Genomic DNA, 22128 nt, shown 5'->3' on the forward strand with positions numbered 1-22128 from the left:
AGGTGCTGAATCGAAAGCAAGGGGGCTGACTGCCAAATTGACATTGAGCTGTACTACAGCAAGTCGAGGACACAGAGGTCAGTGTCAGAGCAAGATGGAACATTAAAATGAGAGGTGATTGGATGCTCAGGGTCATACTCATGGACTGAACCAAATCTGAAATGGGTCTGCCCAACGTGGAGCAGACTACTTTAGAAACAGCAAAAAATAGTAAAATCTGACAACATTGTTCTGTTAAACTTCCATTGTCCTTGACATTTCACAGAGCATCTCCAGCCACCCCACAACCGCTTGTTTCACATGGCCTGACAGTCAAACGAAACAGAAATCTGCACGAGAAAACTTCTACTCATTGCTGATTCAATTTTTATTTCAATTAAAAATGACCAGAAAGCATTGATGAGGGTGATGCTGTTGATGTGGTATGCATGAACTTCCAAAGACATTTGATACAGTGCCAACTTGTCAACAAAGCTATATCTTCTGGAATAAAAGGGTCAGAGGCGACATGGATATGAAATCAGCTGAGTATTAGGAAACAGTGTGTTCTTGGATGTGTTCCAATGGGAGGAAGGTTGGTAGCAGAATTCTTCAGAGGTCAATGTTGGGACTATATGACCATGATATCCTTTGAGTTGTACTCTGCTTTTATTTGAATGACATATTTATTGTTTTTTGTAACAGCAGATGAGTTAACCCTTCACTCCCCTATCTGGAAATCCCATCAAGGCACGCACAGCAAGGTCTTAAGAAATAATTGATGCGAATGTTATATTAAGGTAAAAACCAAATATATTTGTGGCAACATCCATTTTTGACTGGGATAGCTCAAAACTCAACAAAAGTCAGGATGCACATGCTATGTGCTCCAATCAATGCACCAAGACCATTTAGTGCAGCAAATAGACTATTCAGTCCCTCAGACATGCCAACCATTTCATTTGCTCATGGTCAATCTGTACCTGAACATCGCGTACCTGCCTTTATTCTGTATCGATAAGATACTTTGACCCACTTGGTCCTGGGCTCTCTCCCTTGGCACAGTGCAGTACGCAATGTCAAGTGAATTTACATGTAAACATTCACAAACATTGCGACAGAAAGCAAACTTCAAACTGATAATTAAACAGCATTTGCTGGCAAGAGACCAAGCTTCAGTTGGACTGCGAGGTTTGGGGGGTATTGGGGACTTGGCCAGCACTGTGTCACATTATTGGATGAATACTTCTAATTGAAGCCACTGTAAACAACTGAACTTAAAAGTGGTCAATTAGACAACAGCTGCTACAAATATCTAAATATGATCAATGTAGCTTCACGTGTTTAAAACCAAATCAAAGTTGGTGTTTCAAAGCTCCAGAAAAGTTTGCTTAAAGGCTGTCTGTACGATCTGCATCAATTTCTCTGAAGATTGTGTGACCTTCAGCAGGTGGGTTTGATTACACTAAGGCAAGTTAGACAGTGATTGCAAAAATAACTTAACATATAACATATTGCGTCATCTTCAATCATTTTACACATATTTGAATACCTTTTTCAGAAACTGCAACTTCTTACCTATGGGCAAACAATTGAGAGTCTGGTCAGCTGGAAGCTCTTTTGTCTCCAACCCACACACTCTCCTGAAGTAGCACTGCTGATGGTTCAAGATGAAGTAGATTGGATCTCAAATTTAATTCAACATTATACAAATGATGCTGCCTTTGGTAGATTATTTTATTAACTGCAATCTATGTTTGCATTGTCTGCTTGAGTAAACAGTGAGAGAGTAAATTACCAGTCAGCTACCAGTGGATTAGTATGTCCACATTCACTCTATCTAAATGCATGGACTGCAATGTAAACAGGGTGTAAAAATTGGAATAAAAACAATGTTTGAAACACTCAACAGTTCTTGCAGCATCTGTGGAGAGAGAAATAGTTAACGTTTTAGGTCAATGACCTTCAGGTTGATGGAACTTTGTGTTTTACTCTATTTTTCTTCTCAGGTGCTGACTGACCTGTTGAATATATCCAGCATTTTCTATTTATACTTTCAATTTACAACATCTTCAATATTATATATCTGCAGTACTGGCGTAATAATCGGGAATTTGGTGACAGTGGGAATTCTAGCACAATTAGTGGAATTAGTTTAACATTTCAAATCTAACAATTTTAAAACTATAAAGGAAACTTCAATGAGAGGTGAGGTCTATGACACACTGGCAGGAAGAATAGAGTTACTGAATAATATTTTAATGAAGAAAGTCTAAAAAAAAGCTACAAAATGGAGGAATTTGTGAGACCCCATGTTTACCTCACAAAAAGCCATCATCCAAGTTCAGAAGGAAATAGAAAGACAAATACAATGTTGCCTTTCACTTCGAAAGGCAATGGAGCATAAAAATAGGGAGGTGTTGCCAAAACTATACAAGGCACTGGTCAGATCACAGCTAGGCCCCTGATCTAAAATTTACTGGCATTGGAAGCAGTCCAGAGAAAGTTTACTAGGTTGACATCAGGTAAGGCCTAATGAGGAGAAATTGAGTACAGTGGGCCCTATGCTCAATGGAATTTAGAAGAATGAGAAACAACCTTATTGAAACATCCATAATTTTTAAGAGGACATGACAAGACAAATGTGGAAAGATTGTTTCTTGTGTGGGAGAGTCTAGAACCAGAGTGGTAAACTCAGAATAAGGGGTCGCAGGAGGAACTTTTCTCTCATAGGAGTGTGAATCTGTGGAATTCTTTACTGCAAAGGGCAGTTGAGACTGGGTCATACAGTATATTGAAGGCTGAGATAGAGTTTCAATCAATAAGGAAATCAAAGGCTATACAGAAAAGGCAGGAAAATGGAGCTGAAGATTATCAGATCATTCATGACCTCACTGAATGGTGGAGCAGACTCAATGGGCTGAATGGCCGATGTCTGCTCCTACATCTTGCGGTCTGCTGCTCAGGTGACCAGAATGGATGATGGGGAGTGGCTGGATATCACTAGAAAAACCTGCATGATGTCTGTCTCTGACTGCATCCAATCCACATCAAGGCACTTAGTGATGCTCAACCCAACTGCACTCAAAATGTTGAGGTGGCTCAGGCATCTGGAACATCCTTGCCCGAATAACCCCCTCATTTGGTTGGAATTTTTCCACTGGCACAAGACTCCAAAATCTCCTTCGGGTACCTCAGCCATAATATGAGCTGTCTCGCAGAAACTGCCCCTTCCCACAACATCCCATGCCATTCCAATCTGCACAGAAGGATTTCCTACAGTGACTGCTTTCCCAAAGCTCTCCACCCTTCCTCACTTTCATCAGCTATTCAGGTGCACTGTGGCATTCACCATTCACTGTTGCCCTCCAGAGGAAGGCTGTGTGTGCAGCATCCTTCCATTGTTCATCACAGTGGTACTGTCCCATTCAATTGATGGCTAACTGATTCAGAGTCCTGGTTCTCTGTATTTCCCTGTGGCCTTAAATGTGGGCATGGGGATTGTTTTACATTGATACAAAGAGTGTGACATTACAGCATCTCTTCCAATATCTGAAAGGGCTGCTCCTCAAAAATCTGTTTGCAGTTTATCCTCAACTTCAGCAATGGGCAATAACCGTTGGCCAAGCCAACAAACCATGAATGAATTTTTAAAAAAGTTATACCTAAGCCATGTGCAAATTGATGTGACAAACGCAGTGGACAGGGATTGTCTCGATTTCCAGAAAACAACAGCAGATACACGGGAACACTATTATTTGCAAGATCCATTCCAAGCCACTCACCAATCTGGCTTAGAAATATATCACCATTCCTGCAGTGTCGTTGGGTCAATATCTTGGAATTCTCTCTTTAACAGCATTGTGGATCTACCTACAGCATATGGACTTCATTGGTTCAAGAAGGCAGCTCATTACCTTCTCATTTTCAGTATCCCTAGCTGTATTAACAGGGGTGCTGGGTTTCAGAGTTTAGGTCATGGCTAGAATCATTATTGTGTATCCACGAGGTAGGGAGTTACATGGAAAGCAAGTTCAGAGAAATGGTAATACCACTTGTCGGGAAAAGCAGACAGATAGTAAGTTAGTGACTGGCTGGCAGTTCAAGAGATACAGGCAAAAATTGCCGGAATCCCCAGAGGTCCTGCTCACGAACAGGATTTCCTGTTGTGGATACTGGGGAGTGCAATGGACCCTTGGAGGAATGCCATGAGAGCCAATCCTGTGGTACGACGAGTGTCCCAGCTGGGGGAGGGGAGTAAGAAGAGTGGATGGGCTATACTGATTGGGAATTCTTCAGTCAGGCAACAGATTGGCATTTCTGAGGAGGTCAACATGACTCCAGGATGGTGTGTTGCCTTCCTGGTGCTGGGGTCAAGGATGTCACAGAACAATGACAGGACATTCTTATGGAGGAAGACAAACAGCTCAAGGTTGTGATTGACATTAATACTAAGGAAGGGGGATATGGTCCTGTGATTGGAACTTTAGAAGCTAGACAGAAAAATTAGCAAGTACCTCTTATCTCATAATATTTGAATTACTCACAGTGCATGAGCAAGTGAGTACAGAAACAGAATATTTAAAGAGAATATAGCTCAATTAAAGGCCAAGTATAATTCTTATAAATGAGGAAAGAAGGACAAACAAATTCAGAGATCGGAGGTGAAAAAGTAAATAACAGAAGCAAAGAGGGATGATGAAAAAAGACTTACCAACATAAAGGGAAATCCCAAAGTCTTCTATAAGCACATCAGTAGATTAAAAAAATGATAAAAGGAGAGAGACTGATTAGGATCAAAAAAGAGGAAAATAGCATGGCCTAGAATGAACATCTTGCACTTGTCTTTACCAATGAGACATATACTGTCCAAATTCGTCACAACAAGGGGTTAACATTGATAAAGAGGAGATATTGGATAAGCTGCTGATGCTTACGTCTTATAAAATACTGGGGCCGGATGAGGTACATCCATGGATATTAAAAGGAACTGAGCATGGAAATTGCAGAAAAACTGGTAATAATCTTTCAGTTTCACCTAGATTCGGGGTTTGTGTCAGAGGTTTGGAGACCAGATCTAAAAGTTGAAGTTCTAAATTGGAGAAAAGCCAATTTTGACGGTATTAGGCAAGAAATTTCGAAAGCTAATTGGAGGCAGATGGTCGCAGGTAAAGGGATGGATGGAAAATGGGAAGCCTTCAGAAATTAGATAACGAGAATCCAAAAAAAGTATATTCCTGTCAGTGTGAAAAGAAAGGCTGGTAGGTATAGGGAATGCTAGATGTCTAAAGAAATTAAGGATTTGGTTAAGAAAAAGAAGGAAGCATATGTCAGGTATAGACAGGATAGATCGAGTGAATCCTCAGAAGAGTATAAAGGAAGTTGGAGTATACTTAAGAGGGAAATCAGGAGGGCAAAAAGGGGACATGAGAAAGCTTTGACAAATAGAGTTAAGGAGAATCCAAAGGGTTTTTACAAATACATTAAGGACAAAAGGGTAACTAGGGAGAGAATAGGGCCCCTCAAAAATCAGCAAGGTGGCCTTTGTGTGGAGCCGCAGAAAATGGGGGGATACTAAATGATTATTTTGCATCAGTATTTACTGTGGAAAAGGATATGGAAGATATAGACTGTAGGGAAATAGATGGTGACATCTTGCAAAATATCCAGATTACAGAGGAGGAAGTGCTGGATGTCTTGAAAAGGGTAAAGGTAGATAAATCCCTTGGACCTGATCAGGTGTACCCGAGAACTCTGTGGGAAGCTAGAGAAGTGATTGCTGGGCCCCTTGCTGAGATATTTGTATCATCGATATCCACAGGTGAGGTGCCGGAAGACTGGAGGTTGGCAAACGTGGTGCCACTGTTTAAGAAGGGCGGTAAGGACAAGCCAGGGAACTATAGACCAGTGAGCCTGACCTTGGTGGTGGGCAAGTTGTTGGAGGGAATCCTGAGGGACAGGATGTACATATATTTGGAAAGGCAAGGACTGATTAGGCATAGTCAACATGGCTTTGTGCGTGGGAAATCATGTCTGACAAACTTGATTGAGGTTTTTGAGGAAGTAACAAAGAGGATTGATGAGGGCAGAGCAGTAGATGTGATCTTTATGGACTCCAATAAGGCGTCCGACAAGGTTCCCCATGGAAGACTGATTAGCAAGGTTAGATCTCATGGAATACAGGGAGAACTAGCCATTTGGATACAGAACTGGCTCAAAGGTAGAAGACATAGGGTGCTGGTCGAGGGTTGTTTTTCAGACTGGAGGCCTGTGACCAGTGGAGTACCACAAGGATCGGTGCTGGGCCCTCTACTTTTTGTCATTTACATAAATGATTTGGATGCGAGCATAAGAGGTACAATTAGTAAGTTTGCAGATGACACCAGAATTGGAGGTGTAGTGGACAGCGAAGAGGGTTACCTCAGATTACAACAGGATCTTGACCAGATGGGCCAATGGGCTGAGAAGTGGCAGATAGAGTTTAATTCAGATAAATGCGAGGTGCTGCATTTTGGGAAAGCAAATCTCAGCAGGACTTATACACTTAATGGTAAGGTCCTAGGGAGTGTTGCTGAACAAAGAGACCTTGGAGTGCAGGTTCATAGCTCCTTGAAAGTGGAGTCGCAGGTAGATAGAATAGTGAAGAGGGTGTTTGGTATGCTTTCCTTTTTTTGGTCAGAGTATTGACTACAGGGGTCGGCACTCATGTTGCGGCTGTACACGACATTGGTTAGGCCACTGTTGGAATATTGCGTGCAATTCTGGTCTCCTTCCTATCAGAAAGATGTTGTGAAACTTGAAAGAGTTCAGAAAAGATTTACAAGGATGTTGCCAAGGTTGGAGGATTTGAGCTATAGGGAGAGGCTGAACTGGCTCGGGCTGTTTTCCCTGGAGCGTCGGAGGATGAGGGGTGACCTTATAGAGGTTTACAAAATTATGAGGGGCATGGATAGGGTAAATAGGCAAAGTCTTTACCCTGGGGTCAGGGAGTCAGAACTAGAGGGTATAGGTTTAGGGTGAGAGGGGAAATATATAAAAGAGATCTAAGGGGCAACATTTTCACGCAGAGAGTGGTACAGGTATGGAATGAGCTGCCAGAGGAAGTGGTGGAGGCTGGTACAATTGCAACATTTAAGAGGCATTTTGATGGGTGTATGAATAGGAAGGGTTTGGAGGGATATGGGCAGGGTGCTGGCAGGTGGGACTAGATTTGGGTTGGCATATCTGGTCGGCATGGATGGGTTGGACCAAAAGGTCTATTTCCATGCTATACATCTCTATGACTCTAATTGCCATGTTCAAAGAGATTGTGAGGATAGACCCATCTAATGTAGAGCTTGGCGCTGGGTCCCATGCTGACTGCTGAAAAACTGCACTTCAAACCTTCATCCATATCTGACAAATTGCTCTCTTTTCCCTATCCCTCAGCCATTGTATCCACATTAGCACTGTTCTTTTACTCCATGATGTATCATTTTCCTCACGTCTGCTAAGAGGCACCTTATTTATAAGCCTTTTGGAAGTCCATGTGCACAACACCAACAGCTTTGTCCTCATCAACCCTCTGTGTTATCCATTTAAAAAAAAATTGCAGCTAGTTCGTTAGGCATGATATTCCCTTACTAATTCCAATCTAGCTCAAATAACTGTTTCCAGAAGTTTCCCAGCACTGAAGTCTGCAATTGATAAGCCTATCTGATAATTATGTGATACAGAGCTTTTTGTGTAGGGGACAATTTCAAAGTGTGCAGATGACACAAAATTTGGTACCATTGTAAACTGTGAGGAAGACAGTGCAGGACTTCAAAAAGGACACTGACATTTTGGTGAGTGAGTGGAAACATGGCAAATGAAGTTCAATGTGGAGAAATGAAAGGCGATATAGTTTTGGAGAAAGAATATGGAGAGGCAGTACAAAATTAAGAGCACTATTCCAAAGAACATACAAGAGAGAGAGACCCGGGTGATTATATATATAAGTCACAAAAGTGGCAGGACAGATAGAGATCGCCAGGGTGCCTACTTCTGATCATTGTCCAGTGATTCGTGGTTCAGAGAGGGAAAATCAGCTAGGGCTCCTGCTCCTGCTGACTATGGCCACCAGGTTATATAAAGGTAGAGAGTAGAAATTAGTGCTTCTCCTTGCTCCTGATCACTATCCAAAAACCTGAATTAGAAATGGAACATAGAAACGGAGATAGGGGCAGAAGGAGGCCATTTGGCCTTTTGAGCCTGCTCCACCATTCATCACAATCATGGTTGACGATCCAATTCAATAGCCTAATCCTGCTTTCTCCCCATAACCCTTGATCCCATTCACCCCAAGTGCTGTATCTAGCCATCTATTGAATACATTCAATGTTTTAGCATCAACTATTTTCTGTGCTAACGAATTCCACAGGCTCACCACTCTTTTGGGTGAAGAAATGTCTCCTCATCTCCATCCTAAATGGTCTGCCCCAAATCCTCAGACTGTGACTCCTGGTTCTTGATGCACCCACCATCAGGAACATCCTCCCTGTGTCTACCCTGTCTAGTCCTGTTAGAATTTTCTAAGTCTCTATGAGATCCACCCCCCACCTCATTCATCTGAACTCCAGTGAAAATAAGCCTAACCTAGTCAATCTTTCCTCATATGTCAGTCCTGCCATCCTGGAATCAGCCTGGGAAACCTTCACTGCACTCCCTTCAGTGCATCCTTCCTCAGAAAAGGAGAAAAGAACTGCACACCATATTCTCAGTGTGGCCTCACCATGACCCTGTATAAGTGCAACAACACATCCCTGTTCCTGTACTCAAAACCTCAGGCAATGAAGGCTAACATACATTTGCCTTCTTTACCGCCTGCTGCACCTACTTGCTTACTTTCAGCAACTGGTGCACAAGGCCATCCAGGTCCCCCTGCATGCTCCCCTCTCCCAATATACAGCCATTTAGGTAGCAATCTGCCTTCTTGTTTTCGCTTCCAAAGTGAATAACTCCTTAAAAGTGAATCTCTAACTGATGCATTTTTCTGCCTTGCCTGAATGGGTTAACAAGCTTGTGTGAAAAGTTACCAATCCTCTACACAACATCTCCTGCCCAAAGGGCAATCTGTTTACGTCATTGCAAACCTCAGTGTGAACGAGACTATTGGCTGTAATCTATGCACAGGGAAGGGGTGGATGGGTGAGCAGCAGCTCCCAAACCCCTCCTGTCAACTTAAAGTACCTAGATATTAACTTAGGTTTTGTTTTTAATTCTGCTACCAGAGGGGAGTTGAGTGAAATCCTGACTGAATAATTTCAGATGTGGAATTGGCTTGGAGCAATGGGTAATGCCATAATTATAAGAGCAAGGCGTCATTACTGGAAAGTATGCTGAGTCTGTCTGGGTGTGTTAAACCCTCCCATCAGATAGAGGATCAGTGACAACCGAGGTCAATGAGTACAAGAGCAGTAACTTTAGGCTGGTTGCAAGCACAAGGAGGGGCCAGACTGGTGGAAGGAGAAAGCGAGGGAGGTGGTGGGATTGGGAAGGAGGAGAGAGAAGGGTGGGGAGATTAGGCGAGGAGTGTTTTTTTTTGAAGAAAAATACTTTTTCAAGAGGGGGTTTGAGGAATAATTTTTCACCCAAAGAGTGATGTATATCTGAAACTCAGTACTTATAATAAGGGTGATAGAGATACAACATTTAAGCAATATTTAGATGAACACTTAAAATGCCACAGCATACAAGGTTATGTTGTATGTGCTGGAAAATGGGTCTGGAGTAGATAGGTGCTGGATGGTCAGTACAAACATGGTGGGCCAAAGGGCCTCTTTCTATGCTGCAAAATTTCGATGACTCTAAATCCATTGTCAACTTATAGATCAAACCAAATCTACAAACATTTGAAAAACGCAGCCACTTGCCTGCACATACCTGGAGTACACCAGTTATTCCCCAGTTTTCAATACCCTCACATATCTTATACTCTAACTGGTAGGGCCCTCCCCAGAGCTGGTAGTAGTACCCCCTCACACTCATAACTGCACGCTATGGTTCCATTACAAATTACAGAATGGTTATAATATGGAAGCATGCCATTCAGCCCATCTGTTTTAGTCGCTGCATTTCCAATAAAACCTGTTACAGCATTAACTGAACACCTCACTCATATTATGTGTGAATTTTGTTCAGCTAAAAACTAAAAAAAAAGACATGAAGTGAAGTAGAACGTGGATCAATATTTCTATATATCGAGTTGATTTGTAAATGCCAGCTTGTTACACTGATGTTGTTAGTCAGTATATTCTCTGACACTCACAGCATGTCTCCAAGGTGGCAGAGGAGCACAAGTCCTGAATCAGAGCTTGTAAGCTCTGTCTAAATTCTTTTCCTCTTGACTTTCACATTTTTTTTCTTCTTCTTTACCTTTATACCTCCTGTCCTCCGGCAGCATGAATGATGTCCGGGGTGAAAGCCGATGCAGACTCCGGGCCTCAGCACAGACTCCAACTCCCGGTCACGGCGCGGACTCCAACTCCCGGCCACGGCGCGGGCTCCAACTCCCGGCCACGGCGCGGACTCCAACTCCCGGCCTCGGCGCGGACTCCAACTCCCGGCCTCGGCGCGGGCTCCAACTCCCGGTCACGGCGCGGACTCCAATTCCCGGCCACGGCGCGGGCTCCAACTCCCGGCCACGGCGCGGGCTCCAACTCCCGGCCTCGGCGCGGACTCCAACTCCCGGCCACGGCGCGGACTCCAACTCCCGGCCACGGCGCGGGCTCCAACTCCCGGCCACGGCGCGGGCTCCAACTCCCGGCCTCGGCGCGGACTCCAACTCCCGGCCACGGCGCGGACTCCAACTCCCGGCCACGGCGCGGACTCCAACTCCCGGCCACGACGCGGACTCCAACTCCTGGCCACGGCGCGGACTCCAACTCCCGGCCTCAGCGTGGTCTCCAACTCTCGGCCTCAGTGTGAACACCAACTCCTGGCCTCGGTGCAGATGCCAACTACTGGCCTTGGTGCGGAGATAGAGTCATGGCCTTGGTGTGGACTCGAACCCCTGGCCTTGACTTGGATTCGTACTTGTGGCCTAGGCGTGGATTCGAATTCCCTGGCCTCGGCATGGACCAATAATCCTGGCACTCCTGGCCTTAAAGTGGAGTGCAGTGCAATCTCGTTTGGAAGGACAATTGGTTCTGAACTCTTATTCCTCTATTTTTCTAACTTATTGCCTCACTTTTTATTTCTTTATTTTTCTAATGTTTTCTGTGAAGAATTTGTACTTAAGAATCTGTAACTCGGTACCTTGGTACCGAATATAGCACCATAAGTAGCAACTTGTAAACTTTTCACTGTACTCATGTCAGTACATGTGACAATCAAGTTAATTCAAAATCAATTTACATTTTACAAGTTGGGGGCAGTACGTAAATATTTTTTGTTATCTCTCAGATAGTGCCTGGCCTTCAAAGTCTAGACATGCTTTACAGTCTTTGATCAACTAAATTCTGTTTGTCTAAATATGAGCTAAGGCATTCCATTATCAGTTTTAGTTTCAGATTAACTACTAAATTAGTGGTCATAGGTAAAGATTTGTTTGTTACTGCATCTTCAGGACTTAGCAATCATTGTAAAGATTATATAAGGAAGATAGGTGTAGGGCCTTTAGTGCCGCAGTGGTAGCATTCCTACCCTTGGACCAAGAGGCCCAGATTCAAGTCCCACAGGCTGGGGCAGTTTTCCCTGGAGTGTCGGAGGCTGAGGGGCGACTTTATAGAGATTTACAAAATTATGAGGGGCATGGATAGGGTAAATAGGCAAAGTCTTTTCCCTGGGGTCGGGGAGTCCAGAACTAGAGGGAGTAGGTTTAGGCTGAGAGGGACAAGATATAAAAGAGAGCTAAGGGGCAACTTTTTCACAGAAGGTGGTACGGGTATGGAATGAGCTGCCAGAGGAAGTGGTGGAGGCTGGTACAATTGCAACATTTAAGAGGCATTTGGATGGGTATATGAATAGGAAGGATTTGGAGGGATATGGCCGGGTGCTGGCAGGTGGGACTATATTGGGTTGGGATACCTGGTCGGCATGGACGGGTTGGACTAAAGGGTCTGTTTCCATGCTGTACATCTCTGTGACCCTATCTGCGCCAGAGGTTTGTAAAAACATCTCTGAACCAGCTGATTATAAAAATAGGTTAAATTAAAAAATGGAGGATTGGCAGTCCTAATTGAAGTTGCCAGATTCCATTCCTAGTTTGCAACGAGTCAATGATAGCTGGGCAATTTAATGAGGTTCAGTGACTCCAATCTGGGAGGGGGTAAATAAATTCGCCAATTCCTGTGTTTAGGCTCATTATCCCGGAACTGTTACAAGGAAACATGTGGCTGTAGATGAGGTTGGTCTCAGTCACAAACTCTGCATGGTCAACCCTCCATCACCTCTCTCCTGGTGTGGTACCTTGTGAAAAGGTTTTCTTTCCTAAAGTCTATGGACACCACATCGTTTCTGTTCTTTCGTCAAAGAGGTTTGCCAAGCACAACTTTAGTGATCTTGAAGGCATTCGAACTGAAAATGAAAACTGGAGAAATAGTTCCTGCAGCTACCACTCCCACTTTTTGACCATAAGACTGAAAGCTCATGAGATGGTAATCTTTACCTCAATGACAAAAGTGAGTTAGTGATGCCTCAGTTATCCACAGTCTTGGTCAGACCCCATCCAAAGTATCAGTCTGAACACGGCAAAAGTGAGGACTGCAGATGCTGGAGACCAGAGTTTCGATCAGAGCGGTGTTGGAAAAGCACAGCAGGTCAGGCAGCCTCAGAGGAGCAGGAAAATCGACATTTCAGGCAAAAGCCCTTCATCAGGATTAGAGGCAGGGTGGGTCAGTCTGAACACATCTACCACAGGAGCAGATATCAGTTTAAGAGTGAGAACTGCACCGGCTCACCAGAATGATATCAGGGTTTAAAGGGTTCAATAAAGAGGAGACGTTAGGTAAGCTGTGACTTGTAAAGACATGAGCAAATTGGATGATCTAATTAATGGGACAAACAGAAAATTCTGGAGACCTCAGCAGCTTTGGCAGCATCTGAGGAGAGAGAGAAATATAGTGAATGCTTTCTCATTCAGGTGTTAGAAATGATGTGAATCATTAACTCAGCTTCTCTCCACAATTGCTGAGCTTCTCCATCATTTTCTGTTTTTATTTCTGATTTCAAGAATCCACAGTATTTTGCTTTGATTTTAGGTTCTACTTGAAGTGTTTCAAATGTTTGAAGGGATCACAAATGCTGTTACTTGTGGTCAGGGAATCAGAAAGAGGGAGTATAATTTTAAAATTAGAGTCAGGCTGTTGAGGAGTGAAGACAGGAAGCACTTATTCATACTGAGCATAGTGGAAATTCTGAATTCTTTCCCGGTACAAAGGCTGTGATTGTCAGCATCGACTGGAACTTTTAAGACTGGATTCAGTAGACTTTACTTCGGCAAGACTACCAATCAACAAGGAACAAAGGTGTGTAAATGGCTTCAAGGTAAAGATTAGCTGTGACCTAAATGAATACAAAACAGTCAAAGGGGCTGACTGACCTTCTCCTGTTGCTATGATCAGCAGAGGAACTGAAAGATAAGAGGAGTCGGGGCTGTATTCCTTGGAGATGGAGGATGGCCAAGAGGAGATTTGATAGATGTACGGAGTCTGGACAGACTGTATGGTGGAGAGTCTGTTCCAACTCTACAGATTGAGAATCAGAGGGCACAGTTTGAAAGTGTTTTGCAAGCCGACAGAAGAAATCTTGCTTCACACAGACAGACAGGACTTTTAAAACGCTGCCTCAAAATGTGGTAGAGGCAGGTTCAAATGAGGCATTCAAAATGGCATTGGATGATGCTTTAAATAGAAACAATGTGCAGGATTACAGGGAAAGGTAGGAGAGTGACACTAAGTTAGAATGCTGAGAGAGCAAGGACAGAAACGATGGGCCACATGGTCTCCCGCTGCACTGAACAATTCTGTGATTCCGTGCTGTCTACAAAGCTGCATTTACAACGAACTGCTCTCTTAGCTATGTTTAGGGTGGAAATGGAGTACTCCTGTTGGCAGTTACTTTGCACTCTTTATTGAGCAAATCTGGCTTGTGGCCAAAAGCATTTTGGTGCCTCAATTTCTCTGCGTGGTTTGAGTTCCTGTGCAAATGGTCGGTCAGCTTCTACCCAGTGCAGCACTCAGTCTGATTGATAATGACGAAAGTTGCTGTGACAACTTATGATCCAAACCATAGAACATGATTCAGCTTTCAGAGCTTATCCTTCACCATGATCGGTGTGACTCTGCTTTAGGGTGAACAGTTTTAAATTCAGTAGGCTAATGTTGTGGTAACCTTTAGCTTCAAGAAGACCACACATTTCAGCAACTCCCTCTCACTCTGTGGGGCATCAGAGTCTGGATGTTTGTGGAATTGATGTTGTATAAATAGGGACCTGGAACCACTCCAAGGAATCTCCGATGAGGTAACGAGTTCACGTGTTTTCAATAATGCGCATGTCTCAGTGTCAAACAGTGGAACTGAACTGAAAAGAGCCCCTTCACTCTCTTGTTCTCCCTCTGAACCCCCAACAAATTCGTCAAAGCTAAAGGAAAGCCATAGATTGTATGTGATGGCTTTTGGGAGGGGAGGGGGGAATTTTAGAGTTTTAAAAAGTAACATAGTAAGCAAATTAGTTCAAATAAATAATTTTCAGCCTTATTTGCATTTGATGGGTGAGAAACTAAGACCATGAAACACAGCATACCAAATAGTATTTGGGATCTTGTAGCACAGTGGTAACATCCAGAGCCCTGAGCCCTGGTTCAAGTCCCACCTGCCCCAGACCTGGGCCTAACTCATTGGGGCAGCAGGCTGGAATCAAGCCTGGAGCTGTTGGAAAAGTTAATGATTTTATAAGGTATGTAAAAGTTCTCCAATTTGCCCAGTTTGCTATGAAGCATGAACCAGGTTTCCATACTGAAAATGGAGCATTTTATAAGACTATAGCTGCAGGTAAACCAGTTATAAACCATTAATATGCAAGACTATTAATTAAAACTCTAATCCCTTGTAAACTCTTCCTTACACTCTCTCAGACAGACAGAAAAACAGACAGGATTAAGTAGGTTATGGGCAGAGTGCAAACACATAGAATGACAATTCAGTAGTCTTTGATCTTAGGTTCTCTGTTCCTGAGATAATCCTTATGACGTTTGTGCTGGTCAGCACATTGCTGTAGTCATTTTTCTCTGGATGCTTCCACTGGTTGGCAAACTGGTTTATCCTAGTTTATCAGTTAAAAGTCACAGCTTACAATAAATATTGCAGGGAAGATGATTTGATTTTGTTCTGGTTTACAGTGAGTTTTGACCGAAGAGAACAGAGAAACTGCTCCTGATCTGGGGAAGAACTGATCTCCTCTCACTCTCTCTTCCCCCACCCCACTTCTCTGTAAGTTGTCAGGACTGTGATAAAATACTGGCTTAGTGGTGCTGGAAGAGCAGTTCAGGCAGCATCTGAGGAGCAGTAAAATTGATGTTTCAGGCAAAAGCCCTTCACCAGGAATAAAGGCAGAGAGCCTGAAGGGTGGAGAGATAAGGTAGAGGAGGGTGGGGGTGGGAGAAAGTAGCATAGAGTTCAATAGGTGAGTGGGGGTGGGGATGAAGGTGAGAGGTCAAGGAGGAGGGTGGAGTGGATAGGTGGAAAAGAAGATAGGCAGGTAGGACAAGTCATGGGGACAGTGCTGAGCTGGAAGTTTGGAACTAGGGTGAGGTGGGGGGGAAGGGGAAACGAGGAAACTGTTGAAGTCCACATTGATGCCCTGGGGTTGAAGTGTTCCGAGGCGGAAGATGAGGCGTTCTTCCTCCAGGCATCTGGTGGTGAGGGAGCGGTGGTGAAGCAGGCCCAGGACCTCCATGTCCTCGGCAGAGTGGGAGGGGGAGTTGAAATGTTGGGCCACAGGACGGTGTGGTTGATTGGTGCGGGTATCCCGGAGATGTTCCCTAAAGCGCTCTGCTAGGAGGCGTCCAGTCTCCCCAATGTAGAGGAGAGATTGACGATGTCACTTCCGCCCCCATCATGGCCACTCCCACAGCCACTTCCACCCCTCACAATTCCTCATGCATTACACGTCACATCACTTCCGCCCCTCACATCATCGCTGATGTCACATGCTCAGTGACTTCTGCCACCACTACTGCTGTGTCTGCCACCACTTCCGCCCCCACCAACGCCACTCACCTGCATTCTGCTGACACGCTCCCCCACAGATCCCACTGTCACCATTCCCGGCCCCCAGAACTGAGGGGAACACCACCCCTGCTCATGACTCCACCCCCATTCCCCCCACTATCACACCCACTCCAGTTACCAGCTCCGCCCCCACTCCCAGCTCTACACCCACACCAAATCCCAGCTCTCAGCCCTGCCAAGTTTTCACCATCCCTCCAGACCTCGCCCTCACTGAGGATGAACGATCCGTCCTCAGCAAAGGACTCACCTTCATCCCCCTCCGTCCACGCATCAATGAATTTAATACACGCCGTGACATCAAACTATTCTTCCGTCGCCTCCGCCTCCGAGCTTACTTTCACAATCAGGACTCCCGCCCACCTTCCGAGGACCCCTTCGCCCACCTCCAACACACTGCATCCACCTGGTCACCCCGCGCTGGCCTATTACCTGCCCTCGACCTCTTCATTTCCAACTGCCGCCGGGACATTAACCGCCTCAACCTGTCTACCTCCCGCCCCCACTCCAACCTCTCACCCTCACAACGTGCAGCCCTCCAATCCCTCTGCTCCAATCCCGACCTCACCATCAAGCCAGCAGATAAAGGAGGCGCAGTGGTAGTCTGGCACACTGACCTCTATACCGCTGAAACCAAACGCCAACTCGAGGACACCTCTTCCTACCGCCCCCTCGACAATAACCCCAACCCCCATCACCAAATCATCATCTCCCAGACCATACAGAACCTCATCACCTCAGGAGATATCCCACCCACAGCTTCCAACCTCATAGTCCTGGAATCCCACACTGCCTGGTTCTACCTCCTTCCCAAGATCCACAAGCCTGACCACCCTGGCCGACCAATTGTCTCAGCATGCTCCTGCCCCACTGAACTAACTTCTACCTACCTCGACACTGTCCTATTCCCCCTAGTCCAGGAACTCCCCACATACGTTATAGACACCAACCACGCCCTCCAACTCCTCCAAGACTTCCGTTTCCCCAGACCCCAATGCCTCATCTTCACCATGGATATCCAATCCCTCTACACCTCCATCCGCCATGACCAGGGCCTCCAAGCCCTCTGTTTTTTCCTCTCCCGACGTCCCCAACAGTTCCCTTCCACTGACACTCTCATTCGTTTGGCCGAACTGGTCCTCACTCTTAACAATTTCTCCTTCGAATCCTCCCACTTCCTCCAGACCAAAGGGGTAGCCATGGGCACACGTATAGGCCCGAGCTATGCCTGTCTCTTTGTTGGCTACGTAGAGCAGTAGATCTTCCGTAACTACACCAGCACCACTCCCCACCTCTTCCTCCACTACATTGATGACTGCATTGGCGCCACCTCGTGCTCCCGCGAGGAGGTTGAGCAATTCATCAACTTCACCAACACATTCCACCTTGACCTTAAATTTACCTGGACCATCTCTGACACCTCCCTCCCCTTCCTGGACCTCTCCATCTCCATTAATGACGACCGACTTGACACTGACAGTTTTTACAAACCCACCGACTCCCACAGCTACCTGGATTACACCTCTTCCCACCCTACCTCTTGCAAAAATGCCATCCCGTATTCCCAATTCCTCCGCCTCCGCCATAAAAGCTCCTAGGAGGACCAGTTCCACCATAGAACACACCAGATGGCCTCCTTCTTTAGAGACCGCAATTTCCCTTCCCACGTGGTTAAAGATGCCCTCCAATGCATCTCGTCCACATCCTGCACCCCTGCCCTCAGACCCCACCCCTCCAACCGTAACAAGGACAGAACGCCCTGGTGCTCACCTTCCACCCTACAAACCTTTGCATAAACCAAATCATCCGCCAACATTTCCACCACCTCCAAACAGACCCCACCACCAGGGATATATTTCCCTCCCCACCCCTTTCCGCCTTCCGCAAAGACCGTTCCCTCCGTGACTACCTGGTCAGGTCCACGCCCGCCTACAACCCACCCTCCCATCCTGGCACCTTCCCCTCCCACCACAGGAATTGCAAAATCTGCGCCCACACCTCCTCCCTCACCTCCATCCAAGGCCCTATTGAGCCTTCCACATCCATCAAAGTTTTACCTGCACATCCACCAATATAATTTATTGTATCCGTTGCTCCTGATGTGGTCTCCTCTACATTGGGGAGACTGGACGCCTCCTAGCAGAGCGCTTTAGGGAACATCTCCGGGACACCCGCACCAATCAACCACACCGTCCTGTGGCCCAACATTTCAACTCCCCCTCCCACTCTGCCGAGGACATGGAGGTCCTGGACCTCCTTCACCGCCACTCCCTCACCACCAGACGCCTGGAGGAAGAACGCCTCATCTTCCGCCTCGGAACACTTCAACCCCAATCAATGTGGACTTCAACAGTTTCCTCATTTCCCCTTCCACCACCTCACCCTAGTTCCAAACTTCCAGCTCAGCACTGTCCCCATGACTTGTCCTACCTGCCTATCTCCTTTTCCACCTATCCACTCCACCCTCCTCCTTAACCTATCACCTTCATTCCCTCCCCCACTCATCCATTGTACTCTATGCTACTTTCTCCCCACCCCCACCCTCCTCTACCTTATCTCTCCACCCTTCAGGCTCTCTTCCTTCATTCCTGATGAAGGGCTTTTGTCGATTTACTGCTCCTCGGATGCTGCCTGAACTGCTGTGCTCTTCTAGCACCACTAATCCAGAATCTGGTTTCCAGCATCTGCAGTCATTGTTTTTACCTAGTGGTAAAATACTCCCCACTTGCCCAGATGACTGCAACTCCAACAACATTCGATGGTTGATCCCATTCCAGACAAAACAGCTAACGTGATTGGCAGCACATCCACAAACATTCAGTACTTTCACAGCAACAGCAGTGGATACTATCTATAAGATACACTGCAGCAAGTCACCACGGCTCCTGAGATAGCACCATCCAAACTCACAAGTTCTACCACTGAAAAGGAGAAGGATAAGAAACTCATGTGAACACCATGGTCCTTCATGAATACCTTGCTTCAGTATTCACTACTGAGAGGGACTTTGACGTTTCTGAGGACAGCATAAAACAGCTCGAACGGGTTGATGTTAAGAAGGAGGATGTGCTGAAAATTTTGAAAAACATAAAGGTTTTTGAAATACATAAAGTCCCCTGATCCAGACGGGATATACTCTAGGTTGCTACAAGAAGCAAGGGAAGAGATTGCTGCACCTTTGGTGATGATCTTTGTGTCTTCACTGTCCATTGGAGTGGTGCCAGATGATTGGAGGCAAATGTTATTCCCTTGTTCAAGAAAGGAAATAGGGATAATCCTGGGAATTACAAACCAGTCAGCCTTATATCTGTGGTGGGCAAATTATTGGAGAGGATTCTGAGAGACAGGATTTATGATTACTTGGAAAACTATTGTTTGATCAGAGGTAGTCAACATGATTTTGTGAGGAGCAGGTGATGCCTCCCAAGCCTTATTGAATTATTTGAGGATGTGACAAAACACATTGATGAAAGTAGAGCAGTGGATATGATGTACATGGATTTTAGCAAGGCATTTGTTGTTTCCCCATGGTAGACTCATTTAGAAAGTAAGAAGACATGGGATACAGAGAAATCTGGATACAGAATTGGTTGGCCCATAGAAGCCAGAGCTGGAAGGTATTCTGCAGGGATCGGTTCTGGGACCTCTGCTCTTTGTGGTTTTTATAAATGACTTGGATGAGGAAGTGGAAGGGTGGGTTAGTAAGTTTGCTGATGACACGAAGGTTGATGGAGTTGTGGACAGTGTGGAGAGCTGTTGTAGGTTGCAATGGGACATTGACAGGATGCAGGGTTGGGCTGATAAGAGGCAGATGGAGTTCAACCTGGCAAAGAGTGAAGTGATTCCTTTAGGAAGGTGGAATTTGAATGCAGAATACAGGGTTAAAGGCAGGATTCTTGGCAGTGTGGAGGAATAAAGGGATCTTGTGGTCCATGTCCATAAATCCCTCAAAATTGCCACCCAAGTTGATAGAGTTGTCAAGAAGTTTTCGGTGTGCTGCCTTTCATTAACAGGGGGATTGAAATTAACAGCTGCAAGGTTATGCTGCAGCTCTATAAAGCCGTGGATAGACCATGCTTGGAATATTGTGTTCAGTTCTGGGTCTTCATTATAGGAAGGATGTGAAAGCTTTAGAGAGGGTGCAGAGGAGATTCACCAGGATGCTGAGTGGACTGGAGGGCATGTCTTATGAAGAAAAGTTGAGGGAGCTAGGGCTTTTCTCATTGGAGCGAAGAAGGATGACAGGTGACTTGATAGATATGTACAAGATGTTGAGAGACATAGATAGAGGGAATAGTCAGAGACTTTCTTCCCAGGGCAGAAAAGTCTATCAGGAGGGAACATAATTTTAAGCCATTTGAAGGAAGGTTTAGGGGAGATGTCAGAGATAGGTTCTTTACACAGAGATGGTGGGTGTGTGGAATGCACTGCCAGTGGTGGTTTTAGAGTCAGATAATTAGGGACATATCGATAGGCATATCGATGATAGTAAAATGCGGGGTATTTGGGTTAGTTTGATCTTAGAGTAGGATAAAAGGTCAGCACAACATCGAGGGCTGAAGGGCCCGTACTCTGCTGCACTGTTGTATGTTCTACCCACCACCTGCAATTTGCCCTTCAGGCTAATCATCATCCTGACTTGCAGTTCATTCAATGGTACCAAGTCAAACTCCCTCCATAGCAACTCACCATCACCTTTTCCACAGCAATTAGGGACAGACAAAAAAAATTCTGTCCCATGAACAAGTATTAAACTAAATTCCAATTCAGAAGCCTGGAATATTGACATTGCATTTCACAATTTTGTCCATTTTTGAGTGACGAACCCCAAAACTCTTGCCTTGCACAAGGCTTAGTCTATTCTTCACTGGGTTAGACTTCTTCAAGAAAATGTTTGATGGGAAGGTTTAATTTTAAGGGCCTGAGGTTAATTTTCCACACTCGGTCAGGTGCTGAATAGTCTCGAAAGAGGTCAAGATGGGGTCTTGAGCAGCAGTGAAGATACTGCCCACATTCAGCATCAGCTTCTGAAGGGGAAAGGGATGCAAGGCTGAGGGAGGGTCCTTCCCAACTGTGGGTCCAGGATATCCCTCCTTCACCAGGACCTTCTGAATTATATCGGAGAATATGTGAACCTTGTCCCTCAGTCCTTGGGCCATCCTGGGCCCCGTTGCTGTGTGTCACTAGCATATGCTATACCGTCATTGGGCATGGCTGTGAACAAGCAGCTCCCAAGCAGCTGCAGAAATATTGTCAAGATTAGTGATGCTGGAAAAGCACAGCAGGTGAGGCAGCATCCGAGGAGCAGGAAAATTGATGTTTCAGGCAAAAGCCCTTCATCAGGCATTCATGATGAAGGGCTTTTGCCCAAAACTTGATTTTCCTGCTTCTTTGATGCTGCCTGACCTGCTGCGCTTTTCCAGCACCACTAATCTTGACTCTGATCTCCAGCATCTGCAGTCCTCACTTTCGCCTTGCAGAAGTATTGCGTCCATTCAGTACCGAGTGTTAACCCATCACATGGCTGGCTCAAGCAATGCAGGAAAGGTCAGGTTCTGAGAAGCAGGAGCATTCCTGATGAAGGGCTTTTGCCCAAAACATCGATTCTCCTTCTCCTCGGATGCTGCCTGACCTGATGTGCTTTTCTAGCACCGCACTCTTGACTCTGATCTCCAGCATCTGCAGTCCTTACTTTCTCCAAAGGTCAGGTTCTAGTCATCAGCAGTTTGAACCAAAACTGCATGCCAACTCCAGCCTATCAAACAGGTGTGTCTTATTAATGCAGCACCCATGCAGCATCTGCTTTTAAGCTTTCACTAGAATAACCTACCGATGGTTACCTCAGCAGTGATATCAGTAACTGAGGCTTGGCAAATTCCAACTCTTGGGAATCTAGCCAAA

At 45.4% G+C, this 22128-nt stretch overlaps 1 protein-coding gene across 8 annotated transcripts in view; it reads right to left on the reverse strand.

Moving 5' to 3' along the window:
* Positions 1-22128, reverse strand: part of lpp (LIM domain containing preferred translocation partner in lipoma) — a 389509-nt gene that overhangs the window by 17747 nt on the left and 349634 nt on the right. The gene's annotated exons all lie outside the window — the stretch shown is intronic.

The sequence above is a fragment of the Chiloscyllium punctatum genome, chromosome 6 (assembly GCF_047496795.1).
Source record: "Chiloscyllium punctatum isolate Juve2018m chromosome 6, sChiPun1.3, whole genome shotgun sequence".
In the NCBI taxonomy this organism is placed as follows: domain Eukaryota; kingdom Metazoa; phylum Chordata; class Chondrichthyes; order Orectolobiformes; family Hemiscylliidae; genus Chiloscyllium; species Chiloscyllium punctatum.